The sequence below is a fragment of the Nicotiana attenuata genome, chromosome 5, assembly GCF_001879085.1.
Source record: "Nicotiana attenuata strain UT chromosome 5, NIATTr2, whole genome shotgun sequence".
Classification (NCBI taxonomy): Eukaryota; Viridiplantae; Streptophyta; class Magnoliopsida; order Solanales; family Solanaceae; genus Nicotiana; species Nicotiana attenuata.
In genome coordinates, this window is record NC_031993.1 from 35,069,451 (window position 1) to 35,084,693 (window position 15,243).

The 15,243-nt window shown below is 44.2% G+C and overlaps 1 pseudogene; it reads left to right on the forward strand.

Annotated features, from left to right (window-relative positions):
* LOC109226118 lies at positions 14,824-15,243 on the forward strand (annotated as a pseudogene).

Sequence of the window (15,243 nt, forward strand, 5' to 3'; positions counted from 1 at the left end):
CCTCATTGATGTATCGTGTCGCCAGAGTGGTGTGTTGGACTAGAGGAGGTCATTGGGATCATTAATGAATACGAACGGATTCGATTTCAGCTTGTTTGATAAATAAATATCGAGGTTCGGCTTAGAAATTTGCTATGGTCCTTACCAAAGGAGAAGTAGCCTTATGGATGGTTGATCTGAGAAATGGTTATGATTTATTGCGTGTTTCCGTTATCATTGGCAGTATGTGGAAGTGTTGGAATGAGACTTTAGTTGTTAGAGGCTTTCTATCGGTATTCGGTTGTTAGGTGCAACTGCTGTGATTATAAGTAATCGCTGCGAGTGCTTGAGTTATGTGGTATATCATGTGATTGTGCCTTTGATAGCGGTTATGGTCTGTTACAGCTTGTTTGGACTTGTTCACAGTATAAATGTGAGATTCTGATCGCATTGAGGATTTCAGAAGCAGAAATATGATTCTATGGTTTATGGACTAGGATGGATTGTGAAACTTCAGTTATGTTGTGTTATCGAACCTATGTAAGATAGGGTGGCGAGGGATCACCCCCGGGTATATGCATGGTAAGGTTATTCAGCGATTGGTTGGCTTTTAGAACAGCTCTGGGTACGTTCGAGGACGAACATGTGTTTAAGTGGGGGAGGATGTAACGACCCGACCGGTCATTTTGAGCTTTAGCACTTTGATCGCCAGTTCTCGGGCATGACTTGCCCCGTGTAATGTATTATGACTGATGTAGGTCGTTGGTTTTGGTTTTCAGGAAAATTTCGAATGAATTTGAAAGAACAGTCTCAGTTGGAAGGTTTGAATTTGAAAAGTTTGACCAAGAGTTGACTTATTTGTATATGAGTTCGGATTGGAATTTTTATGATTTGGTTAGCTTCGTTGGGTGATTTATGACTTAGGAGTGTGATCGGAAGTGGTTTTGGAGGTCCGGTGTAGAATTAGGCTTGAATTGGCGAAGTTAGTATTTTGGCGATTTCCGGTTGATAGGTGAGATTTTGATCCGAGGGTCGGAATGGAATTCCGAGAGTTTCTGTAGCTTCGTTATGTGATTTGGGATGTGTGTGTAAAATTTCAGGTCATTCGGAGGTGATTTGGTTGGTTTTTTTTATCAAATGCGTGTTTCGGAAGTTCTTGAAATTCTTAGGCTTGAATCCGATGCAAATTTGGTGTTTTAATGTTGTTTTGAGCGTTCCGAAGGTTGGAACAAGTTTGAATAATGTTATGGGATATGTTGGCGTTTTTGGTTGAGGTCCCGAGGGCCTCGGGTGTGTTTCGGGGTGGTTTCGGATCATTTCGGGCTGTTTTGCAATAGCTGAAGCTGGTATCTGGTATTGTTCTTCGCGTCCGCGAGGGTGCCCTCGCATTCGCGAAGAAGGATTTGGCTTCTGGGATTTTGTTCTTCGCGTTCGCGAAGAGAGCCTCGCGTTCGCGAAGAAGAAGAATTTCTGTTGCGCAGGTCTTACTTCGGAGGCTCGTATCTCTCAATCTACAATGAATTTTGAGATGATTCAAAAACGAAAGTTGTAGCCCTTTGAATCTAGTTTTCAGAAACATATTACAATAGTTATTTGGACATCTGAAGCAAAAGTTACTTCCGTTTGCTAGAGGATGTCCGAGAAGAGTTTGAAAAATGATTTTTGGAAATTTTGTTCTTCGCGAACGCGAGAGGAGGACCGCGAACGCGAAGAACAAATCCCTGGGCAGCAGAATAAAGTCCAAACTCGTCTCACTCTTCCATTTTTGGACCAAGGGAGCTCGGGTGAGGCGATTTTTTCGAGAGATTTTCAAGAAAAACATCGGGGTAAGTGTTCTTAACTCAATTTTGGTTAGATTACCTGAATCCATTGTTATTTTTAATATGTAATTGGTGATTTTAAGTTGGAAAAGTTTGAAAACCCTCTTGGATATATTTGAGGATTTGAGGGTCGAAATGTTATCGGAAATTAGTAATTTTGGTATGGTTAGACTCGTGGTTGAATGGGTTGTCGGATTTTATGAGTTTCGTCGGATTTCGAGAAGCGGGCCCGGGGCTCGAGTTTTGCCAATTTCGGGATTTTTGATATTTTTCGATTATTTTCGCTTGGGCTTTGTTCCCTTAGCATATTGTGATGTATTCGTTTTGGGTTTGGTCAGATTCGACGCGCGAGGAGGCCGATTTGAGAGACAAGGGCATAGCGAGCTAGAGCTTTGGCCGGTTTGAGGTGAGTAATGATTGTAAATGATATCCTGAGGGTTTGAAACCCCGTATTTGCACATCGTAGTGCTATATTGGGGTGACTTGCACGCCGGATAGCGAGCGTGGGGTAGAGCACCATTGAGGATTGTGACTTGGTCCGTCCCGATTGATGAATTTATTCCGTATTTGACTGAAATTTACTTGTTATCATCATAATTTGGGCTGATTGCCATATTTGGGTTTCGTGCCAGCTATTTGAACCCTTCGGGGATTGTTGTTGATATTTCCTCATTGTTTTGATTTTATACCTGAACTTAGTCATGTATTTTCCACTATTTTTAAGACTCAGCCAAGTTTATTTTGCTTTAACACTTGAAACGATATTTCCAATAATATTTGGGCTGAGCATCATGTTTTACTATTGCCCTAGTGGCTTATGTGATTTTTGACAAAGTAAGGCCGAGGGCCTGTATTGTGAGAAAACTTTTGGATCGGGATGCACGCCGCATCAGTGAGATACTGATTTGATATGAGGCCGAGGGCCTAGATTTGATGCCACGAGATGGCTTGATATTGCGCTTGGGTCGTAAGGGGCCCCTCCCGGAGTCTGCACACCCCCAGTGAGCGCCGTCGACGATAAATAGATCGGGCTGCACGCCGCAGCGATATGGATCGGGCTGCACGCCGCAGCGGTACTGGTACTGTTCTATGTGTTTACTTTATTTCATTTGTCTGCCATTATCTGTTGTCTGTGCTATTTCATGCAATACCTACCTGATTGCCTGGCATTATCTGAAAACTGTTGCCCGAGGGGCGAACTTCTGTGCTTATCTGCACTATTGTTTGAATTCAATTGCGTAACCGCTGAAAAAGTTATTTCCAAAAGAGGTTTAAACTGAGTCAAGATGTTTTCTAAGGATTTCACAGCTTCACTGTTTTCTAAAAAGGGTTTTACACTGCACTATACAGCATGACGGTTTGTTTTACGTGATTTCTTACTGCTCAGTTATTATTTACCTTTATTACTCACTGAGTTGGAGTACTCACTTTACTCCCTGCATCTCGTGTGCAGATGCAGGTATTTATTCACCCGCTAGCGGGTTTTGGCCGATTGGAGGTAGAGCTATAGGAGTTTAGCGAGGTGACTGCCAGCGTTCGCAGCAGCGCTTCTCTCTCTGTTGTTCATTATTCCTGTTCAGTGTATTTTTAGACCTTGTAGTTGTATTTACACTCTTATAGATGCTCGTGACTTGTGACACCCTGATTAGGGCTGTGTTGGGTTGTGCTTCCGCTAATTAATATTATTAAATCATATTTAGACTGCTTATTCATGTTTAACTATTTTTTTGAAAAGGCGATATGGGTTAGTAGGCTGGCCTTGTCTTCACGAGAGGTGCCATCACGACCAGAGCGGGGATTTGGGTCGTGACAAGTTGGTATCAGAGCGTAGGTTACATAGGTCTCACAGTAATGAGCAGGTTTAGTAGAGTCTCGCGGATCGGTACGGAGACGTCTGTATTTATCCTCGAGAGGCTGCAGAACCTTTAGGAAAACTTCACATTCTTGGAATTCTCATCGTGCGTCCTTGATTCAGCTTGAAAAGTAACTCTTGAAATTCCTTCCACGCGTTCGTATGCGTGCATGAGCGCTCAGTATCAGATGTGCCTTGATAGCTGTGATTCCCCAATAGAGGGGCGAGATGTGATCTCTGTGAGTTGATGTTGGGCCAGTCTGGAGGACTTGAGGTCGGATCTTTGCCTATGGCTTGAGCACCGAGGTGCTGATTGTATGAGCAAGTGTTTTTGAACGTATATGTTCGGTATTGTTCCTATTAGTGGAAGTGATAGCTGGATAGCTATGTGACGAGTATGTTAGTACTGCGAGATGTATCTAAGTGACTGCGTACGGTTTATGACGGTGGAAGGTATACAGAAATGTTAACTGAAGGCAAAGCAAGCGGGTTATCTCCTGCGAAGAGTTCTGGGGTTGTGTGACCCTTATGTGATTGTTAGAAGATCTCATGTGCAAGTGAAATGTAAGTGCTGAAATTTAAAAGTTTGGGTCGCTTAAGAGAGTGGGCTTAACTGTTGCGAGATTTGCTGAAGATTGAAAGTACTAGATGATTTGTGTTTACACAAGCTTACAAAGGATTTGAGTTTAATCTCACTATGGTATTGTGGCATCAATAGAGTATAAGTGTTATGAGTTATTGAGTGTATTCTGATCTATGGCTTCGAGCCAAGTGGGGGAGTTTGCTATTGATTAGCTGATTGCTCGGTTATGTGCTATGTTGGTTCCGATTTGAGGCGTGTGGTGAATCAGTTCTGGATGCGGGATTGAGCCCGAGGATGGCTCGAGTAAAGGAAATTTCGACTAAGGAAAGGTTATGTGCTGCAGTGTCAGAAGTGCCAATGAGGCGCTGGTTGTTCGGTTCTGTTGATCGGGTTAAGTGTAGTATGAATAGAGTGAATGATTCTCGAAAATGGCTCTAATGTGTTCAAGATGCTTCATGTAGCAATTGGGTATCTCAAAGTCGTATATGTGGTTAGAAACCGAGTTTTCATTGGAAGAGTTCAAGACTTGTGGTATTTCTATGTTAATTATGGGATTCTATGTATTAGTATCAGGAAGATAAAGGTAACGGATTTAGATTCGCAGGAAGTTCTTTAGAGTAAGGTGTTTTGGAATGTGGTGCTTTTGGGAATATTTAAGAGAGTATTCAGCGGCTTGTGGGTCTTAGACAGTGTGGATTTATGCTTGGGCCTCGTGTGGTGAACCTGGGTTGAGAAATTGTGGTGCTACAGCGAGAGGGAGTATCAAGTTGAAAATGAATCGGAAGGAAATTTAGATAGACGGAGTAGCTTGATAGTAGACCGAGTCGGTATGGTAAGGATATGATTAATTCCTTGTGTGTGTTCGAGGCAATGAGTTCTTTCAGGTATTTTGCAGTAATGCTCTTAGGTTTTGATGGCTTTCTTAGCTCGATCGAGTTAGAAGGATTCAGTCCTGACAAGTCGGATATGTGCAAGGGGAACACGTAGGGTTCTTGACGGTTTTTGCCGTGGTTTGGAGATGTATATTTTCTGCTGGCGTGAGGAGCATGGGATGTATAGTGATTTTCTTCCGGATTGGGCTCAATGGAAAGTTCTTGGTTGGTTGAGTACATAGTGGCTTGTGGCTCGGTAGGGATATGAAGTTCTCACGTTGTCCTAGGATGGTATGGCATATACGGTATATTGTGGAGGATTGAGATTGCGTGTGTAAGGTTACGGTTCATTTCTGGAAGGAAGAACATCGCTTCAGTAAAGGTTCAGTGGCGGGGTCACCCGGCCGAGGAGGCGACCTGGGAGACCGAGCAGGATATGCGCAGCAGTTACCCTCATCTTTTCACTACTTCAGGTATGTCTTTATGCTCGTTCGAGGATGAACGAATGTTTAAGTGTAGGAGGATGTGACGACCCGGCCGGTCGTCTTAAGAATTAACGCCATAATCCCTTATTAGCTGCTTTCCCCAAGTCTATTTCTGCTAAATTGAATTGCCGGGATGTTCGGTTTTGAGTTTCGGAGAGTTTTGGGACACTTAGTCCCTAAATGAGAGCTTAAGTGTTGGAAAATTTGCCCGCAGTCAGAACAGTGTGAAGACGGCCTTGGAATGGAAATCCAATGGTTCCGTTAGCTCCGTTAGGTGACTTCGGGGTTGGGGGCGTGTTCGGAATGTGTTTTGGAGGTCCGTAGCTAATTTAGGCTTGAAATGCCGAAGTTTGAATTTTTGAAGTTTCCGGTTCGATAGTGAGATTTTGATCCGAGGGTCGGGATCGAATTCCGGAAGTTGCAGTAGCTCCGTCATTTCATTTGGGATGTGTGTGTAAAATTTCAGGTCATTCGGACGTGGGTTGGTTGGGTTTTTGATCGAAAGCGTATTTTGAGAGAATTTGAAGTTCTTAGGCTTAAATCCTTGATTAATTCGAGTTTCCGACGTTGTTTTAGGTGGTTTAAGGATTGGTACAAGTTTGGATGATGTTATGGGATATGTCCGTAGGTTTGGTTGAAGTCCCGGGGGCCTCGGGTGTGTTTCGGATGCTCAACGGGGCATTTTGGAGTTGTGAAAAATTGCAGAAAATCTTCAGCTGTTGCAGACCCCTGTTCTTCTTCGCGATCGCATCCTCCTCCACGCGTTCGCGTAGAGTAATTTTTGGAGGAGGACTAGTTTCCTCATCACGTTCGCGTCCAGTCCTCTCGCGTTCGCGAAGCTTCACCTTTTCCTCCTTCGCGTTCGCATAACAACCATCGCGTTCGCATAGTTTTATTTTGGCTCTGAGGGCTGAGCCCATTTTATTCATCGCGTTCGCATCTCCCTTGTCGCGTTCGCGTAGCTTTGTCAGCCCAGGACTTCGCATTCGCGTACTGTTCCTCGCGTTCGCGAAGAGCATTTTTGGCAGCCTTCACTTTTCTTCTTCGCGAACGCGTGACTTCCTCCGCGTTCGCGATGCATTAAATACCTGGGCAGTTATAAACATTTCAAAATCCGAGGGTTAGCCATTTTTTACCAAAACTCAAGCTTGGGAGCTCGGATTTGGGAGAGATTTCGATGGATTTTCAAGGGTAACGATTGGATTTGGGCCATTTGGAGTCTGATACTCGTGGCAAAAGTGTGATTTCGAGTTGATTTTGGAGCCGGTTCGAGATTTGGGCCATTTGGAGTCGAATACTCGTGGCAAAAGTGCGATTTCGAGTTGATTTTGGAGCCGGTTCGAGGTAAGTGGCTTGTCTAACCTTGTGTGGGGGACCTTTCCCCTTAGGATATGATATTTGGTAATTGAATGCCTTGTACGTGAGGTGAAGGAGCGCGTACTTGAGCTAATTGTTGGAAAAAAATCCGATTTTACTTTAAGTATTTAAACTGAGTTCCTTTCTTACCTGCTTTATTCTACTTGCAAATATAGCCTGTGTTAGTTTAGAAAGGCATGATTAGTTGACTTAAATTGCCTATTTGCTTAAATTGTTTGTGTGCATTACGTGAAGCATGTTAGGCTAGAATTTCCTGTTGCCTTGGTATTAAATTCCATTTTTGAATATCTTCTTGCTGTTGCTGTGTATTTATATTGGGACTGCGGATGTGGGATTCCGGTAGCTCCCCCTTGTCTGTTTACTTTGGGACTGCGGGTTCGATTCCCGATAGATCCCCCTGCACATTTACTTTGGGACTGCAGGTTCGATTCCCGATAGATCCCCCTGCACATTTACTTTGGGACTGCGGGTTAGATTCCTGATAGATCCCGCTCGCGCATTGATAGTTGGACTACGGGACGGTATCCCGGGAGATCCACTGGATTTATTTTGTGATTGGGACCTCAGGACGGTATCCTGAAAGGTGCCCCGGTTATTATCTCTGTGTTGAGCTGTATTTTCTTTCCGTTGTTTATTTATCTCTGTTCTAGTTGTTGCTGTTCTCTCAATTCCCAGTTATTTCTTATTGTTGCACTTATTTATACTGTTGTACTCACACTGTTAACCCTTATATCTTATTTGATCTCAGTAGGGCCCTGACCTTCCTCGTCACTACCCGACCGAGGTTAGGCTTGGCACTTACTGAGTACCGCTGTGGTGTACTCATGCCCCTTCTACGCATGTTTTTCATGTGCAGATCCAGGTACCTCCACCCAGGCGCATTATCCTTGAGGTAGGGAGAGCTACGGAGACTTCAAGGTACATCTGCCGCGTCCGCAGACCGAAGAGTCTCCTTCTTTACTCTATCTCGTTGCGTTTAGCCTTCTATCATACTTTTGATGTAGACATTTCTGGAGATTAGAGCACTTTACTGTATTCTTCTAGCTTGTGTTCCCGTGAGTTTCCGGGTTTTTGGGTGATATTGTAGACTTCCGCGTTACTGAGTTGTATATGCCGAGCGGCATTTATATACAGTTTTCTTCTAGTTGTTCAGTTTTAATTATTTATTTCCGTAAGTTATGTTGTTTTCCGCATTGTTAGGCTTACCTAGTCGTAGGGACTAGGTGCCGTCACGACATGTTCACGGAGGGCGAACTGGGGTCGTGACAGTATTTGTACGAAAATTCTTGCCTTGTTGTTCACATTGTTCTTGTACATCAACAGTTGAATTCAATTGCATTTGCTCCTCTTATATTTCTGTTGCAGGGGTGGTTGTTTCAGTTAGTATCTGATAGTCTTCAACTAAATTTGGAAGATGCTCACGCTCTTCACTTTACCGTATACAGCTAGCTGGAACCTTTGTTTTTCTGGTCAGCGATAACTTTTTTTGGTATGCCAAAGAGGCAAGTGTTCCAGCATTAATACATGTCGAGTTTTTCATTTTTTTCTTTTGTTTCAGACGTTCGTCTTGTCTCATGACTATCAAACTCTGTCAAAATGATAAAACATAAAATAGTTAGAGCCAAAATCAGTGTATAAGAAAGCAATCTAAACATTGTTCCTATCTACCAACAAATTTAAAGACCTGAAATAAGATTGACGTGAAGAAAAATACTTGATTTACGATCCAAAATTACACAACAGGCAAAGAAAATTACATTCAAATAAAATTATAGAACAATCAAAGAAGCAATATCAAATAACATTCTTTTCCATTTCCTTTCAAAGTGATGGTACAAAGAAGAATAGAAGAAAATGCAAAAGAGAACTCTTCTGAAGTTTTCATATTTGTATATTCAAAAAAAGTTTAGAAATTACTCTTCAATCATCAATATCATTCTCTTCTTCCGATGTTTCTATATTTGTACCTTGTAAAAGTTCTGCATGAGATGGCATGTCAATGACATCACTAGGAACATCTTCTCTCGACCATATAACATCAACATCAGGTAATCTAACTGATGAACCAATGTCATCATCAAGCTCCCTCCAAAATGTGTCTGCATTATTATCACAATTCTCTTCCTCCAAATCATACAAGTCAACAAGGACTCTGTTTCTTGGGTAATAAACATCTTTATCTATTAGATCCTCCACATAAAAAATTTGATGCACTTGAGATGCCAATACAAAGGGGTCATCGACACTACATAATCTGTTGAAGTATTCATATATTTTATTACGGAACCAATCACATCTAAACAATATAACACTAAAACAACCCCAATAATCAATCTCAATAATATCCTAAATAGATCCATAATAGATAACCTCTCCATCGATAGCATTTGAATCTCTAGCACTAGCAAAACTATCAGTTTTTGCTGACAGAGTCACTCCATTATTTTGAGTCTTGACTCGGCTATCTCGTTCCATCGTATGAAATCGGTATCCATTGACAAAATATCCAGTATATCTTTGTGCAACTATATTAGGCCCTTTAGATAGCCATCGTAAATGATTTGGCACTTCAACAGTTTTAACTTTCTCTTTGAACCAGTTGCCGAATTCCTGGCTATGATTTTGTGCTCTAATCCATGCATTTGATCTTGTATTATTATCAATTAAACTCTTATGTTCCCTGCAAACATGAATATTTTAGATTCATATATTAGGACTATATGAATAAAGTATAAATTATCATATCATATAAATAAATTAATAAAGTTTATAATAAAAATGATAATTATCTTACTGGATAAACATCTCAATTTGTTCATCTCCAGTATTGAACAGAACATATCGATGTGCTTCAAAACTGTCGACCCGGCCGTTCATTTCATGGGTTACCGCTCTGTTTCCCCCATTTCTGCTTCTTGTTATCTTGTTCAGCTGTATTATGTGTTATCGGGTTGGTTGGCTCGAGTTCGGAGAGGTTTTGAAAGGGAATGAGACACTTAGTCTCTTTTGAGTAAGCTTAGGTTGGAAAAGTCAACCGGATATTGACTTATGTGAAAAAGGGATCGGATATGAGTTCCGATGATTCAGATAGCTTCGGGAGGTGATTTGGGACTTAGGTGCGTGATCGGAATGTGTTTGGAGGTCCGGAGTAGATTTAGGCTTGAATTGGCGAAATTGGAATTCGCGAAGGGTTAGGGTGTGAGGAAAGAGGTTTGGCCTTCGCGTTCGCGATGGGTTCCCCATATTCGCGAAGGGTTAGGTGCAGTGTTCATAGCGAACGCGATGAGTGTCCCGCGTTTGCGTAGAGTAAATGGGAGCAGCTGGGTCCAGGTTCGTTGTGCTTCGCGTTCGCGATGGGTTGAGGAGCTGAAGCTTCGCGTTCGCGGTGAAGGATTAAGTGGTCAACGGGATTTTGTGCTTCGCGAACGCGAGGCTTTGACCGCGTTCGCGAAGAAGGGATTTAAATTGCTGGGCAGAATGTTTAAAAGACCACTTTCACGATTTTTGGCCATAGTTCACCATTTTTGAGTCGGTTTTGGAGCTTTTTGAGAAGAATTGAAGCGGGTCCAAAGGGAAACACTTGGAGGTAAGATTTATGGACTTAATACTCAATCCTATTGTGATTTCTACCTAATTAAACAAGAAATTTGTGGAATCTAAAGCCTAAAATTGGGGAGTTAGGGCTTGGAATTTGAGACTTTGATTTGAGGATGTGAGGGGTCATTTGTGGTCGGATTTTGATGTATTTGCTATGTATGAACTCGTGAGAGTGTAAGGATCCTAGTTTTGTGATTTTTGTCGGAATCCGAGACATGTGCCCGGGGGTCAGGTTTGGCCAATTTCGGGATTTGTGTTGTAATTTGATTAATTTCATATGGGTTTCACTCCTTTAGCATATATTGATGGTTATGAACTGATTTTGGTTAGATTCGAGGCATTTGGAGGCCGAGTCGAGAGGCAAAGGCATCGCGGGATAGAGTTTGGACCGGATTGAGGTAAGTAATGATTGTAAATGTTGTTCTGAGGGTACGAAACCCCGGATTTCACATCGTGGTGCTATTTTGAGGTGATGCACACGCTAAGTAACGAACGTGGGGTCGTGCACCGTTGGGGATTGTGGCCTGGTCCGTCCCGTACGACTATTAAGTCGCGTATTTTACTTGAAAACTATATGATATTGTTATATTTTGGAAAATATTATTGTTTTTGGGCTAAATGCCGTGTCTGGGCCTTGTGCCGATTGTTTGGACCCTTAGGGACTTTTACTATTATTTTTCCTCACTGATTTGGTTTGATGTTTACACTCAGTCATGCTATGTTCTTACTGTTTTCATAACTCGATTTTATTCACTCCTTTTGATTTCATAAATGATTTTTGAACCGAGTATTTGTTTTACTGTCAGCCCGAGGGGCTTGAGTGAGATCTGACTGAGCGAGGCCGAGGGCCTGTGTTGTGAGGATATTGTGATACATTGTAAGGCCAAAGGCCTGATTGATCAATGCCACGAGTTGGCTTGTTGTTATGTGAGGCCGAGGGCCTGATTGATTATGCCAAGAGATGGCTTGTGATAGCGCTTGGGCTGTGAGGAGCCCCTCCCGGAGTCTGTACACCCCCAGTGAGCGCGGATACCCAGTGTGAGATGTGATATTGCCCGAGGGGCTATTGTGGTTTCATGTTATTGCCCGAGGGGCCGATTATGAGTGATTGTGAGGTAGACCGAGGGGCTGGTTCTGTTGATATTTTGCACGAGGGGCGGTTGTTTATTTATTTTGATGCCCGAGGGCCTGTTTTTCATTTCTATTCTTTTACTCACCGTTTTTCATCACTCGTTTGAAACTGTTGAAAAGTGTTTTAAAATGGTTTTACTGAATTGAGATGTTTTTACGAGTTTTACTGCTTTATTGCATTGTTCTGAACTTATACTGTTTTGCGGTAGCATTATGCTGTGGTTTACGTGCTTTCTTACTGCTCAATTGCCTTTACATTTATTACTTACTGAGTTGGCGTACTCACATTACTCCCTGCACCTTGTGTGCAGATCCAGGAGTCTCGGGTCACGCTAGCGAGTGTTGATTTGTCTTCCAGCAGGCTTTCGGAGTTGACTAGGTAGCTGCTTGGCGTTCGCAGCCTAATGCTTCTCCTTCTAACCTCGTTTAGCTTTGTATTAGCTTTGTCTTAGACTATGTTGCCTTTTCCATATTTACTAGATGAGTTGTAGTTGCTCATGACTGTTGACACCCCGATGTCGGGCTGTGTTTGTTTCCGCACTGTTCTATTTTACCTTACATTTTGGGATTTTAGCTTATTAATGGCTTTTAAATGATTTATTATAAATATTGGATTGGTTTTGGAGTTTGTGTCGGCTGGCCTAGTTTCACGATAGGCGCCATCACGACTGGGTCCGTTTTAGGGTCGTGACAAGTTGGTATCAGAGCCTAGGTTAAATAGGTCTCACGAGTCATGAGCAGGTTTACTAGAGTCTCGCGGATCGGTACAGAGACGTCTGTATTTATCCTCGGGAGGCTGTAGAACCTTTAGGAAACACTTCTTACTCTTGAATTCCTGTCGTGCGAATCTGTTGGATCTAGTACTAAACTTCTGTTATTCTATTCTCTCACAGATGGTGAGGACACGCGCTACCGATCAGGATAAACGACCACCAGTACCACTAGTTGAGGCCACTAGAGGCTGAGGACGCGGTCGAGGCCGTGGTAGGGGCAGGGGTGTAGCCCGCGCAGCAGCTAGGGCAGCACCTGCAGACCCACCAGCAGCCCTAGTTCAGGATCAGGTCCCCGTTGTGGACGCTCCAGCAGCACCAGCTCAGGCACCGGTTGTGCCTATTGTCATTCCGGGTCTTCAGGAGACCTTGGCTCAGATCTTGACCGTGTGCGCTAGTCTTGCTCAGGCGGTTGCAATTTCTACTACCGTAACCATTTCTCAGGCCGGAGGAGGCACTCAGACTCCCGCCGCCCGCACACCCGAGCAGGTCGTTCAGGGATTGCAGACACCAGAGGCACCACTAGCTCAGCCGGTGGCAACTGCTCAGGGTTTTGTAGCTCCGGTTATGCCAGAGGACGAGCAGCGCAGATTGGAGAGGTTTGGCATAGTTCAGCCTCCGACTTTCAGTGGTACAGAGGGCGAGGATGCCCAGGGTTTCTTGGACAGGTGTCAGGATTTTTTGCACCGCGGGTATTCTGGAGACCAGTGAGGTCGCATTCACTACTTTTCAGTCTACTGGAGCTGCCTTCACTTGGTTGGAGGCTTATGAGAGAAGTAGGCATGTTGGTGCGGCGCCCCTTACCTGGCAGCAGTTCTCCGCTCTTTTTTTGGAGCAGTTGCGACAGGGAGATATGACTGTGACACAGTACGAGATGAGATTCTCAGAGTTAGCTCGTCATGCTAATTGGTTGGTTGCTATGGATAGAGAGAGGATCAGGAGGTTTGTTGATGGCCTCACATATCAGCTTCGGATTCTCATGACCAGGGAGAGGGTGTCAGGTGCTACTTTTGAGGAGGTTGTTGATATCGCTCGTGAGATTGAGTGAGTTCGTCGCCAGGAGCGAGAGGAGAGGGAGGCCAAGAGTCCTCAGGAATCTGGTAGTTTTGGGGGTCCTCCTTCGAGAGGTCAGTTTCAGCACGGCAGAGGCCGCCCATTCAGGCATGCTCAGTCAGCTCGCCCAGGTTATCGTGGGGCACCATCATGCCATGGTTCTCACGGTTCTCGGCAGGGTCATTCCTCACTCAGTGCCCTTCCAGCCCAGAGTTCGTTCCGTGCTCCATCAGTTCAGGGCTCATCTGTGCTAGGTGCATCTGCTAGTCATTCCGGTGCTAGGGGTCCCCTTCAGTCCCCGTCTCCAGCACCAGGTAGTTGTTATGAGTGTGGAGAGTTGGGACATATGTGGAGGCAGTGTCCTCATCGCCTTGGGGGTTCATCTCAGCAGAGGAGTCAGCCATCGACTTCAGCACCAGTTACTTCACCACCCACCCATCCAGCTAGGGGTGGAGGACAGTCATCTAGGGGTCGCCCAAGAGGGGGAGGTTGATCAGGTGGTGGTCAGGCCCGTTTCTATGCACTCTCAGCTAGACCTGTTGCTATTGCTTCAGATGCGGTGATTACAGGTATTGTCTCAGTCTGCTACAGAGATTCCTTTATGTTATTTGATCCTGGTTCTACTTTCTCTTACGTGTCATCATATTTTTCCCCTTATTTGGATATGCCCTGCGAGTCTCTCATTTCATCTGTTCATGTCTCTACTCCGGTGGGCGATACTGTGGTGGTAGACCATGTATACCGATCGTGCTGTGTCTATTGGGGGTCTTGAGACCCGAGTGGATCTTCTGTTACTTTGCATGGTAGACTTCGATGTGATATTGGGCATGGATTGGTTATCTCCGTGCCGGGCTATTTTGGACTATCACGCCAAGAGAGTGATGTTAGCTATGCCGGGTGTGCCACAGATTGAGTGGCGAGGTTTGTCTAATTATGTTCCCAGCTGGGTAATCTCATTCTTGAAGGCCCAGCCTATGGTTGGGAAAGGTTGTCTTTCATACTTAGCGTTAGTGAGAGATGTCAGTGCAGAGACTCCCAGCATTGATTCTGTTCCAATTGTGAGGGATTTTACCGATGTGTTTCCTGCAGACCTGTCGGGCATGCCACCGGACAGGGATATTGATTTTGGTATTGACCTGGTGCCGAGCACTCAGCCCATCTCTATTCCACCATATCGTATGGCGCCAGCGGAGTTGAAGGAGTTGAAGGAGCAGCTTCAGGAACTCCTTGATAAGGGGTTCATTCGGCCTAGTGTTTCGCTGTGGGGTGCGCCTGTTCTGTTCGTGAAGAAGAAGGATGGCACTATGACGATGTGCATTGACAACAGGCAGTTGAACAAGGTCACAATTAAGAACAAGTATCCCCTGCCTCGCATTGATGATTTGTTCGACTAGCTTCAGGGAGCGAGGGTTTTCTCCAAGATTGATCTCCGTTCAGGGTATCACCAGCTGAAGATCAGGGACTCAGATATTCTTAAGACAGCTTTCAGGACCCGATATGGTCACTATAAGTTCCTTGTGATGTATTTTGGGCTGACTAATGCCCCAGCATCGTTCATGCATTTGATGAACAGCGTGTTCCGGCCGTATCTCGACTCGTTTGTCATAGTTTTCATTGATGATATTCTGGTATACTCGCGTAGTCAGGAGGAGCACGCGGAGCATCTGAGAGTGGTATTGCAGAGATTGAGGGAGGAGAAGCTTTATGCAAAGTTCTCCAAGTGT